Consider the following 14,133-nt stretch of genomic DNA (forward strand, 5'->3'; position numbering starts at 1 on the left):
TTTCGGTTTTACTTGGAACCATAACGTCCCTTTAACAAAGTTTTTTCACTGAATTTCATAGGTTTTTAGTAGCACAACTTAACCATAATGTCCATTTAACAAAGTTTTTTTTCACTGAATATATATATATATATATATATATATATATATATATATATATATATATATATATAATATATATATATATATATATATGTTCACAGTACTGCCATTGCATGCAGAAAATTTGAGCTGCACTCTCCACAGTAGTTTTAAGGCAAAATCAATCCCAGTTGTAAAAAATGCTGCCGGGTCCACACCTTGTCCGCCAAAAATGACCTTCCTTTATTTTAAGTACAGGGAAAATCGTAGAGTATACAAACATGGAGATCCTTAAAAAAAGTTCTGAAAAAGACCAAAATACACGGGTCCTCCCAAGTGTACCAATCAATTTGCTGAGACGTTCATGCGTCCAACTCGCCCCCTGATCACAACGTTTTGCCTCATTGTCAAACAACCACTTTAAAGTCATGAAAGAGAGGCAGGCAGGGAAAATGTAGGTGTAAACACAATAAAAGGACTAGTTTTCCTGAAAATGCTGCAATCCCAGAATTTCATTACGGCCATGTTAGCCTAGTATATTCACCGATTGCCAGTTATGATGTTTGTGATTTAGTTCCAGACATGTGCATAACATATAATATATTAGCTGTTTATCTGACAGAAATCAGGCTGCGAGTTACATTCTACTATGCACATAATCGTGTGTTGGTGAATAATGCATTGATTACATACATAGTGCATATCACGTTTGGGTACCTCATAATGTTGACATTGCTGTTCTCATTTGGCTGATAATATATCATATGCTTTGTAGCTGGCTGTACAGCGATATCTGGGCTGATACCCATAAAATGCTTTACATCTTGCAGTGATTTAGCGATCTACTTAAAAAAAAAAACTAAAGTGCTTAATGCATTAGCAGCATGTTCTCAGAGCAATAAAGTGCAAAGTGCCATGAAACATTTGGCATTAGTCATTTCTGCTTCTCTTCTCTGCTATGATTAAGTAGCATAACTAAATGCATCACAAGTGCCACATGCCCGGCATCTCTTATGTAACATCAAATGCATAGTGCAAAAAACATGATTGCCTACATCGTATTCGAAAATCCCCAATAGTTTCATAGATGACATTTTTAAAGTGCTACATGCTCTAGCAGCATATTACCATTAGTACACAGTGCCGACTTTTGTACCATCTTTTCAGTTTTCCAAATACCAATAAAGTGCATAGTGCAGATCATGGTTATTCATTATGCCGCACATCTCTTATGCGTACCTCTATGAATCACTATTGAATTCGCATTTACTCAATACTAATCAGCTTAATCACCAAATAGTATTGCATGGGATTTGCAGCCACCTTTTGCAACACCTATTGCGCCTTTTTTTTCATCATCATTTCATTCAATATTCTTCATAGACATAAGTACAAATAGAAACAATCACGTAAAAAACATTAAAATATTAAAACCTTCATTAAAACATTTCTGGTATACGTCTTATTAAGATTACCCATAATCACATCTTCAGTAAAAAACCTTTGTTAAAGGGACGTTATGGTTAAGTTATGGTACACAATGCTTATATTTATACTTGAGTAGCTTAGTATACTGTAAAGAACTTCATAATAGAATGCTATTTATATCAATGCATTGCCTAATGCACTAGGTATCTATTCCAATTATCCTTGACACTTTTTCTGTCAACATTATAAGAATCCCTTGTACAGAGTTTTCATGAAAACTAAATGCACATGTGATGTTATCAGTGATGTCATCAATGACATTTGTGATGTCATCTTTGATGTCCTGGGTGTTAGTCTTAGCAGTGCACGGTGGTTGCGCGAGTTATGGTTGCTTAGTTTATCATAACTGGCGAATTTCAGGGGTTTTTCAGTTTTACTTGGAACCATAACATCCCTTTAACAATGTTTTTTTACTGAATTTCATAGGTTTTTAGTAGCGCAACTTAACCAACGTCCCTTTAACAACGTTTTTTTTACTGAATTTCATGGGTTTTTAGTAGCGCAACTTAACCATAATGTCCCTTTAACAAAAAAGTTTTTTTACTGAATATACATTTTAATAGTGTGAATTTGATAGATGTTTACTAGGATTCCCTTACTTTATATAAATGTAACAAAGAACATACTGAACCCCCTGCTAATGATGTTGATGTCCGCGGACTGTGCGTATGTCCACGAGCGGACACAGACAACATCAACACTACCCAAACACTCAGAGGGTATCTTAAATTGTTCTAGCATGCCATGTAAACACTGAACAAGTTCAAAACGCAGCACATAAACACATTATATGTAACAATAAATAAGAAGTGGAACCTATATATCTAACACATCAACCATCCATTTAAATACCACATGTACTAAAATGGAATAAACCAAAAGAAAAAAGATATGCTTCCAACATAATTACCTCACAGAAAGCACACAGCTAGGAGCAACAGCAGACCTACACAACAGTAAGAATACAACTTACCAGAAACTAGTAAGTAAACTTTATTTTTCTTATATATTTCTAAACGTTTTTGTTTTAGGTACACTAAAATTTATTTATTTTTGTTTTTTACACAGAAATATCCTCTTCTTTGGAATGGCTTGAGGAAAAATTCCCACGTGAGGAAATGTCTGAAGACAGTGATACTAATGGTACACACTCCTCTATATTCTCTATATAAGCAAATTAATAATCATTACTTTATGTGTATTTAACATATATATATATATATATATATATATGTATTTTTTTTTTTAAAAGACCTGACAAACATTGAAAATAATACACCAAATTGGAAAGACTCTGCAACACATGGAACAGAAAATGGACATTCTCAAGGAAAATGTCAATGTTTTGAAACAGTTTGTGGAGGACCACATAAAAGAAGAAATTAAATAGCATTGTCCCACATGTACCTGTTCCCCCTCTCCATGTCCCAGTCAACTATCCCCAGACGCTCAACACCAAGAAAAACATTTTGATGAGACTTCCATCTCTTCATCCCCTCCCATCCATCCTCTCCAACCCCTAACTCCCCTATATTTGTATCAGTTTCTGCTTCCCCCTCTCTTTCATAAATTGTGTATATAATAAAACAAATTATGTTTCTTTTAATGAAATCATTTGTGTCTTATTTTTTTTTAAAAGCAGTTAAAATGTCTGCGGACAGCGCCCCTGTCCGGAATGTCCGTAATTAACAATATGGGGATGTCCTAACGACACTATACCTGTCCGTACCATTTGCAAGCAAAGATGGAACTGTTCTTAGAAGCCACCCGGTGTCCGGGATGTCCGTAAATGTACAAAATGGGAGTGGCCTAAGGACACTATATCTGTCCGTACTGTTCGCAACCAGAACACACCCGGTGTCCGGGATCTCCATAACTGAACAAAATGGAAGAATCCTAAGGACACTATACCTGTCCGTACCGTCCGCAGCCATGTTGAAACTGTCCTAAGAACATGCGCGGTGTCTGGGATGTCCGTAGTCAAACAAAATGGAGGTGTCCCAAGGACACTATACCAGTCTGTACAGTCTGCAGAACATCTACGCACATGTGCACCACACCGGTAAGTCCTTCGATCATCGCTCCTGTCTGTAACTGTTCGTCGCACTTTTAATTTGTTTGAGGACCCGAACACTGTCCGTAGAACATCCGTGCGCATGCGCACAACCATTCCTGTGCATTTAGTGCCCTGTGGACACCCATTCCCTTCGCGGACGTGTTCCAGACTTCATCATGTGACCACACCCACGCTGAGCGTGTGTCCTAATGTGCGTACACTGTCCGGTTCCTCAACATTTTAAAATAACTTTTTCAGACAATCCAAATTATTTTACAGTAACATTTCACCATTGCACATGTCCCAGACAATGACCCTGGCTTTCCACATACTTTTTGGAACTTTTTGAACCTTTTTGGTTGTTCGATCTATTCGCGAAGCGCATCCATCCACCCCTATAAAAGGCCACACCCCAGAGCTGATCTTCATTGTACTTCTGGCTATTGCAAATTGACTTTTGCTGCCTTTTCTGCTCTTGCTGAGATTATCTCATCAACCCTGATGGCATCCATGGCTGCTGTTGCTACATCTGCCTCAGCACCACCCCCAAACCCTCCACCACCACCTCCCCAAGGGCCTGCAGAGGGGAACAGGCATGAGGATGTAGAGAATGAGGATGAAGAGGATGAAGAGAATGAGGTTGAGGAACTCCCTACTACCAGCACTCGCCGAGAGTCTTGTGGGTGGCGGTTGTTTACCATTCATGGTAACGTACCAAGAGCACGTGCAAACAAGGTCACTGGCAAACAATGCAAAATGGTGCTGAGTCGTGGGAGACGTGGTTCGTACAGCTTTGGTACGACACCCATGAAGCGACACCTAATGTCGTTCCACAGTGGGGACATTTGCAAGGTTGTACCTGATAAACGTAGTAGGTTGAGTTCCTCTACAGCATCCTTTCTTTCTACTCCTCTCACCACAAGAGACACTCCTGTGGGAAAGCGCATCCCTCCAGCTGCTTCACCAACCATTCATGATGCTGTTGACCCTTACCTTTCGAGGGTCACAATATTGTGTATGTACTGTGACGCAGTACTCTGCGGGAGGAGAGTCTACGAAGTGCTTTAGAGACTACGGTCATGGAGCACCAGAAGATCTGCTACCTACCTAAGTAAGGCCCACCCTACATCTTCCTTTCTCCACCTGCCCTTTCTTATCCCTGTGGTTGGTGTCCCTTCCTTACCCTCCTTTCCTCTGCTCTCCTAGTGTGTTGTGTGTAAAAAAACAAAAAAAATATAAAACAACAAAAATCCAAGAGCCGCCTTTCACAGTTTATAAATAAAAGTGGCAAATAAAAAGTGCAGGGCCCTGTGCATTTTTGGAAGTCTGCGGAGAGTCCTAGGACATATAAAGTTTTAGGGTGCTGCCCTAGCAAAACCAATGCACTTTTCTGTGGGAGGTAGTGGTGGCCCTGAAAAGAGCCTTTTGGTGGTATTTTTGTGTGTTTGAAAAACTTGAAATCATCAACATCTACAGCAAAATAGAAGACTGGAATTCCAAAAAAGGTTGCAATGCATTTTGTACATTTCTCAGAAAAATCTGATTGTCAGCATAGGTAAAATGGACTATATCGATGCGAAAAATATATGTGCTACGAAAGTTAATATTTTCATTGTGAAAAGAGGACATGCCACCATCTCTTATAAAGGCACAAACAGCCTTATTGACATTGCGCCTCGCTTTCTTCATTTGTGGACCAAATGAAGAAGAACGCAGACACATTTGTCTTTGCGCAATACGAGAAACAATTACTTGGGAATTTGGAAACATGTCCATGACCTTCCCAAGTCCTTCTTTCATTGCAACTTGCAAAGAAATTCCAGACACATGTCCTAAACTGTTCCCTCCGCAATTAATTATAATTATGTCTGGATGATGCTCTGTCTCTAAAGTAGCACAGAGCGGTACCAAGTCCAGCCACTTCATTCCACACACTCCATGCCAGTGCACTTCCACATGAAGGAATCCAAGATCTGCAGTTACTCCACAACATTGTGCATGCACCTCCAACCAATGTATCCGTGATTCTCCCAAAATCCAGATAATCTGTTTTCCGAAAAACACAGCCATAGCTATCTGTTCTACTCTCAGGAAAAACACGTTTTGACAAAATCTCTCCTTACACAACACACCCAGTGAACTTTACTGACCAATGCCTAGCTACGCTCATTCTCATTTGCATGCCTCTCCACACCCAGAATCCCTGTATGTAATACACACTGGCCACGGACTACCGCCATGTCCACAGACACATCGGAAATCTCAGCGTGGTGAATGTAAATTTAAATAGTATGCCCCATTTCCCCTTTGAGGTTGGCTCTGAAAAGAGACTTTTTTGTGTATTTTTTGAAGATGCCTGACAGACACCTGTTATTTTGTATTTTTTGGGGTTTTTTTCTTCTTACTTTACTATTAAAATCTTCACATAACCTTCTCCAAAGCAACCCTTACATTCCAAAACAGCATGGCATTTCCCCCAAAAAATAATAAAATGTCGTCTTCTGCAAAATAAACAGCATTACTCGAATCAATATTCTCATTAGTACAGAAAAACATACGAGCTCTAAGCATGAAAGCAGACATGCCTCGGTTGACTGCACACCTAGCAATGTTTTGCTGAGGACAAAAAACAGAACTTTTGTCCCATATTGCCCTAGGTAGTAATCCAGAAAAAAATACTTTCGCATTTGGAAGGATGTTCATTATTGCTTGAACCAACTGTTCCAAATCTGCCAACAAAGTAGGGGCACTGACGTAGCCCAAATGAAAAGCATCATAGTGCAAAACTACCAGATGGGGACTGTTCATCCTGCCCATATCTTCACAAACTTGTAGAATTCGCTCTACATTGCAATCAGGCACAGCGCTCCGCACCACCTCCACTCCTTTAACATCGACATTGTTTGCTGCATGCCTACATTGAGCATACTGCTGTAAAGCATGCACAAAGATATCTCCGAGCACCAACACCCTGACTTTCTCCATCTCTGCCATCTTCACTACACACAGACTCTTTCTACACAAATCCACAACATCAACATCTGATTGGCTGATCCCTACAGTCCCCTTTCCATACTGGATTTGCTGGAAAACCCCGGATGTGGCATGCCCTATCCGCGAACAGCTGTGGTGTCCACGCGGAGAGTAACTCTTACCAGCCCTTCTACTCTTTCCACATAAGTCTCGGTGCCATTCCCTCATTGGATACAGCTAAGCAGTCACACAACCATCCACCAATCACATCCAAGACCTCTACATCTAACTCCATCATCAGAGTTCCGCACTTCAAATGTACTGTTGATCACTCTGAGTACAAGTCTCATATCATTGGAAAGCACGTACTACAAAAACTACTCTACAAGTCTCCAAGATTCCGACTTACAGCTGCATTCATATCCACATGTTATTGAAACAAACTACAGGTATGCATTTTATATTCACAGTACATGTACAACTCTTATGAATCCATATAAACAGAGTAATGCCACTAACCCTGCATAACCTGTACATATATGCCAACCCTCCCAATTTAGGTGCAAGACTCCCGATTTTTCATTGAAAAATTGCACTACTTTTTACAATCTCCCACCTAAATGAATGCTAGTCCCAATGCAATCCTATGGGAAAAATAAATGTTCCTGATATTGTATTCACAGTACATGCATACATGCCAAACCTCCCGATTTATGCGGAGACTCCTGATTTCATTAGCAAACATGTTGCTGTTTTGTACTGGCTCCCACGTAAAATAATTCTAATCCCAATGCATTCTAATGGGGAAATTCAGCTCTCCCGATTGCTCGGAGAGAATCTCCCTCCCAGCTGCTACACAATGTTGGCATGTATGTACATGTACAACTCTTATGAATGCATATCAAGAGAGTAATGCCACTAAACCTGCATAACCTATAAAATGAACGTATTGACATTTTTCCCATCTACTATAATCAACTGTCACTTCCAAACATGCCTGCTATCTACAACACACCTTTAAAAAACCAAGTGAATTTCATACACTTAACATTTTACTCATTTGCAAAGCATGTTGAACTAACATATTGTAAATAAAATATAAAGGCTGCACATAGTCAAATGAAATGCATGCATACACATGTTCAGATATCAAACAAGAATACTACTACAAAAACATAAAAAAACGAACCTATTCATTAACATCAGTGCTATAAACACACAAAATTACTAACTTCTTTATTTTTACAATTGGAATGAAGACCACTCCGCCGAAAATCAGTAGCATCTGAACTACAAACAACATATCCGAAGAAACCTGTTCATTCAACAAAAAAAGAGTAAGTACAATACTACCTTAATATTCTTACTGTTCCTCAAACACACTGTGTGGTTCATTCATGTAATTGCGCACCAAAAAAACCCAGAGATTTCTGAACCATTTATTAAACAGGGATTAGCAAGCAGAATGGCACACAAATCCCTGTTTTTTTGGAACACAAATAACATACTCAACCCCTAGAATGTTAGTATTACAAAACAAAGAACTGTTTTAATTTTATACCATTAGGTTTACTATTAATGCTTCTCCTCACCACTAGCTCACTTTCTGCTTTCATCTGAACCGCAGTTTAGTAACACACACATAGAACAGCCTTCCCAACTAATTGCAGCTGCCCAATGCACAATCACACAACGCCACATACATCTTTGCCATCATACTCAGATAGTCATGCACAGAGCACACATACATTGCAGAACGGCCAACCCATACCTTATTTTTTTTTCAACAGACCCCAAAGAATGCCTTCCAAAAAGTCCGTAGAAAGCAACGCAGAAGTAGAGCAAATCAAAATAAAAGTGTCCAAAATAAGCATCCATCTCTACCAGAGTTTGTACACAAAGTTCAAACAAAACAGCTAATACAGTCATTTAGCGAAACAAAACAAGCTTCCAGTACAGAAACGTTGCCTCCTCTATCAAAATGTAAAACGAAACAGAAAATTATTAACAAGAATTCAGCTAAATTCTGCTAAAACTGCTCCTATAAATCTTGATATACTAGCAAGTAACCACACCAAAAAAAGTATTTTAGCAAAAATGTTCCGCCACAGAGTCCTTCAGAATCTTATAAAAACAGGAGAAAAATCATCCACAACTGTTCAAACCTACCGTAGAAAAAAAATAATCTTAGAAGCTTTGATAGACAATGCAATCCTTCTCAAAAGAAAGTTATTCATTTTAGTGTTAAACAGAATGAAAGCACTAACAAAACTAACTACTAAATTACAAAAAAACTTCTCAATACACGGTATGTCAACAAAAATAACTTCTTAAATATCTGTGGAGGTGAATGGAGTCAAACCACGAGCATAGAACCATATTTTAATGAAGAAGCATACAAACAAAACCAAACAAACACAATTGCCATACATAGCAGTGGATGAGGTTATGAAAAAATTAATAATACCATAATGGAACAAGAAATACTGCTTACAAAAACATCCCCAGAAAACTCAGAATTACCTCTCCATTCGACTGAACCAGAACGTTGAGTATACAAATGGTCATGCACGTCAATGTGTAACATTCTCAAAAAATCTTTCAAATCTTTACGCCAGTTCCTCAATCAGTATGTGAAAGGCAAAGACAAAATCAAAATGAAAGTGCTGCAAAATATGGATACCTGTCCAGTGCACAAATACACAGGACTACAGGGCCATTCATTAGCCTGCATTTCAGGACCTATTTGCAAAAGCACCTTCCATCATATCAAAATGATATCAACACATCATTCAACTGTAAGAAATCTAGTCTATAAACTGTACTATGCTAAAAGTCCTGCTTTAGCAATAGCCAATTTAGATAACACTCTTCTACATGGTACGCCCAAAGACCTACTCAAAGAAATCGACCATATCCAGAGAAAATATTTTGGAAGTGAAAGCCACTTACAAAATGCAATAGCTTTACAACAGACCAGTAACAATTCTGCACATGGCAACCTTCTACTACACACATACAAAAAAAGAAATACTAAAATTTAAAAGTACATCCGCTGAAGTCACAAACCATGTGTGTGTGTTGCCGCAGAACTTTTTATAAAAGTAACACAAAAACTGTAGACGTAACATACAAAATAGAAGACAATGAAGATTCCAAATTGTTAGAAGTACCTCTCTACCTTATAGCAGAAAACAGATATGAAATAACTAACCCCTTAATACTTTGCAGTTACTGCACTATAAATCTTGACAAAAACCAAACTCCTTCATGTGCTATCACAAATAACTTGGAATTATTCGCAATACCAAAATCCCTGCAACAACTCAATTTATATGAGAGCATTATAATTCAAACAGTGCACCCATTTCAAGCAATAATACGCCTTCAACCAAAAACAGCAAAATTACCTCCCTCTGAATTGGTGAAAGGCATTTGTGGCAAAGTAGTTTATTTACCATTAGATCTGAAAGAAAATGTGCACACTCTAGGTGTGCAACGTCCAATAGAGAAATCTTTAATGGTCTAAGTAAATGGTGTACCAACAAAAGAAAATTTGGCAACAACTCGTAGACTTACATAAAGTTAGACAAGCCTTGCAATATCAAAAAAAAATAATGAATACTACAAAGAAATAAATATTGAAGAAAACTTAAGGGAAACAACTGAAATAATTCAAGAGTCACCGGAAACTGGTCAATTTGAACTTCTAGATCCTGCTACAGTATCCCATATTTTAGATCATTATACAATTCATCCATTACACTCTAATGAAACCATAGATGATGCACTAGAAACATACCAAATGCAACAAACAAAAGGATCACCAATCAGCATATGGGAAAAAAGTATAGAAGCACCTGCTTTTCCTCTACTCTTTCCTACTGGCAAAGGAGGAAGGTATGATGATAGACCCACTCAGATAACAGAATCAGAATACCGCTCGTTATGAAAGTATTCCGAAGATCCCAGATTTAGACAAAATGTGGAACACATATTGCACCTACACTTTGAAAGTGAACTAGCAACTCTATGTTACGGAGTTGCACAAATATTGAAATCAGGAACCCACTTTCAAAATATGTCAGCTATGCAATTAAAACAAAAAGTGCAAGAAAAATAGTTAGAGGTTTTACAATCAAGCATTACAAATCTGTTAGCAAACATGCGTGGTATGAAAGAATACTGGTTTGGACGTCATGGAGATGTACATTGTATGATAAGAAACCTTGGCCCACCCACTTGGTTTGTTACATTAAGTTGTGCAGAATATGCATGGGAAGATTTACATGATTTCCTACACATATCAAACAAAAATAAAACAAACATAGATATACTAACACCAGGAGAACCTTGCTCTCTAGATCCTGTTAATGTTTCAAGATATGTCCATCATCGTTTCTTTGCTATGCTACACTTCATTTGTAATAAAACTGTTCCTCCCCTCGGAAAAGGGCAACACTTCTTTTGGAGAAAAGAATACCTAGCCAGAGAAGCACCACATATCCACATGCTTTTATGGATTAAAGATGCTCGTAAATTTGGTCAAGACAGTGATGCCACTGTTTTACAGTTTATCTAAAAATATGTTACTTGTGAAATTCCATCGGAAATAACATATAGTGATCTTCATGCACAAATTATACAATTTCAAAGACACACATGTGGCAAATATTGTCGTCACAAATACGAAAACAAAGGGAAATACTACACCAAATGCCGCTTTGGTTTCCCTAGACCAGTTACAGAAACAGGTGAAGTGAACAACTTCATGTCTTCAGTTAGACATAGTGTTAAAGCTAAATCACCTAAGAACGCATATTACATAAAAAGAACAGAAGAATCAAAATATATCAATGATTACAATGCAATCATTGCCCTCTTATGGAATGCAGACATAGATGTGCAGTACATTGCAGACAATTCCACTGCAGTTGCACGATATGTTACAGCCTACTTAACAAAAGAAGAAAAAACAGACCTTCAAGACCTCTGGAATGACCTGTCATCGGACAAAACACTATCTCAGAAATTGGACAGCTTAGGCATAAAAATGTTCTCTCATAGAGAATGTGGCTCCTATGAAGCTGCAAATCGTTTAACCGGTACAACTTTGTATGTAAAATCTGAAAATATAGTATGGCTAAGTCTTGGTCTTGCTAAATCTAGAAAAAGAGTTCTCAAATCATACGACTAGATAGAAACAATAGCCAAAAATTATCCCAACAGCCAAGACATTTTGAAAAACAATTTACTAGACACATACTACCCAAACAGGAGTACCTCTTTGGAAACCATCTGTCTATACCACATAGCCCAAAACATCACATACAAAAATAATATAAAACCCGATGAAATAAAAAGGTAGATATAGAGTGACAGATTGTGAAGGCAGCTTAGTGAAACTTACCAAATGAAGCCTAATTAATCATATCAAATTGTCATTAAAAACTCCTCAACATAGAGAACTGTATTACATGTCCCTGCTACAACTTTTTTAACCATGGAGAAAAGAAGAAGAGATACTAGAAAACTATGACTCCTATGAAGACGCTTTCAAAGCAAATGAAAGCACTATCACCGATATAAACTGTACGCAGTGCAAAACAATGTTGCACAATGAACAGCAACACGAAGAAGAACTCCAGGGCCAACTAGATAAGGACACTCCCGACAGTAGTCAACCTTCTGTAACAGGAAGTCAAGAACCACTGGGATAGCCACTTATAGCAAATGAGGTAGAATTATCTATGACAAAAGTAGAGAACACCATGTGTCACTATGAAGAATATACAGAAGACTTAACTGAACTACAATCAAAACTGAACAACGAGCAGCGTACCATTTTTCAAGAAGTAACAAAAGAAATTGTACACGGTGTACAACATGAAAATATAGAATGTACCTGCCAAAATTACAAACCTATAATACTATATGTCAGTGGTGAAGCTGGTGCAGGCAAAGCATTCTTAATCAAAATCATCAGCAAGTTCCTTCAACAATTGACAAACAACAAACTGTCAGCTGTTGTAACTGCCCCCACAGGTTTAGCTGCCTACAACATAGGTGGTGTCACCTTACACTGATTACTACTCCTTCCAGTAGAATACCAAAACAAATTAGAATATTACAAACTTTCTACAGAAGCTGCAATGGAACTACGCAGAGTGTTAAAACAAATGAAAATGTCACTAATAGATGAAGTGAGCATGGTCTCCAACCTAATGTTAGCTTTGATTCACATCAGATTGCAAGAAGTACTTAAAACAAACTACGAAGAGCTCTTTGTAAGAAAATACATTATTGTTTTCGGTGATCTTCAATTGACACCAGTGAGAGGTGAACCTATTTTTAAAACCTTAGGACACAAAATCTGCCGTAAAACTGTTGGCAGCATAGGAAATATCAACCTTTGGCAACATTTCCAATACAGAGAATTAACAGAAAACATGCGCCAATATGGAGACCTCACTTACGCCAACATTTTAAAAAGTATTAGAGTTGGTGTACTATCTCAAGAAGCACAAGCAATATTAAAAACCAGGCACATCCATGCACCTTATGGCCATAATTCATGTGCTACTGATGTCATGGAACAATAAGCACACAAAAATGTTAATTGTATGTCCTTAATGCCAACTCTTGCAAGCTGTTCCAAATTCAATGAAACAATGTTGAAAAAAGAAATGCAACCCATAATTGAAATTTGCACCACACACAAACTGGACGTACATGGTATGACACTACCCATGTGTCAACAAGCCACAACAAGATTAAATACCTTAGAAAATTCCATCTCCAACACAGCTGGTTTGGAGAAAATATTAAAATTATCCTTAAACTGTAGAGTAATGCTTAAACGTTACCTTGACGTGGAGCAAGGACTAGTTAATGAAGCACTGGTTACAGTTGTTGGCTTTCAAATATACCCACGTGACAACAACATTCAGTTTGTCAATATTCTCTTTGACAAACTTTCAGAAGTAAAATGGATAAGGCGCTCAACAGCTTGATTCCTTCTCTTCAAAGACCTGTATGTTCGCAGAGAACAATTTTCTCTAACTCTAGCATACGCAGTCACCATTCACAAATCACAAGGTCTTACCCTAGACAAAGCATTGATAGATATTGGGAACACAGTCTTTAAAGAAGACATGATCTACGTAGCACTATCACGCTTACGTAAACTTGACGGTCTATTTCTAATCAATTTTGATGCAAGTAAAGTTAACGCTGATATTCCTTGCATTTTAGAATACAATAGACTACGTTCACTATACACCCCCATCTAAAAACATATCCTGTTCCACAAAAAGTAAAACATTGTAAAAGAAAACTAATTCAAACAGAAATGCAACAGGATCTCACTGCAAATCCTCCAAAGAGAATAAAAGAAGCTAAAACGTCATCAATTACCACAACCAAAGAAGAACCTATTACTCAACGTAACTCATGTACAAAGAAGCAACACACACCCCGAAAAAATGACTTGGACACAGAACTACCAGGTCCATTCAAATTTTCAAATATAACTG

This window comes from Ambystoma mexicanum, chromosome 4p (genome assembly GCF_040938575.1).
Source record: "Ambystoma mexicanum isolate Mex_15411 chromosome 4p, UKY_AmexF1_1, whole genome shotgun sequence".
Lineage (NCBI taxonomy): Eukaryota > Metazoa > Chordata > Amphibia > Caudata > Ambystomatidae > Ambystoma > Ambystoma mexicanum.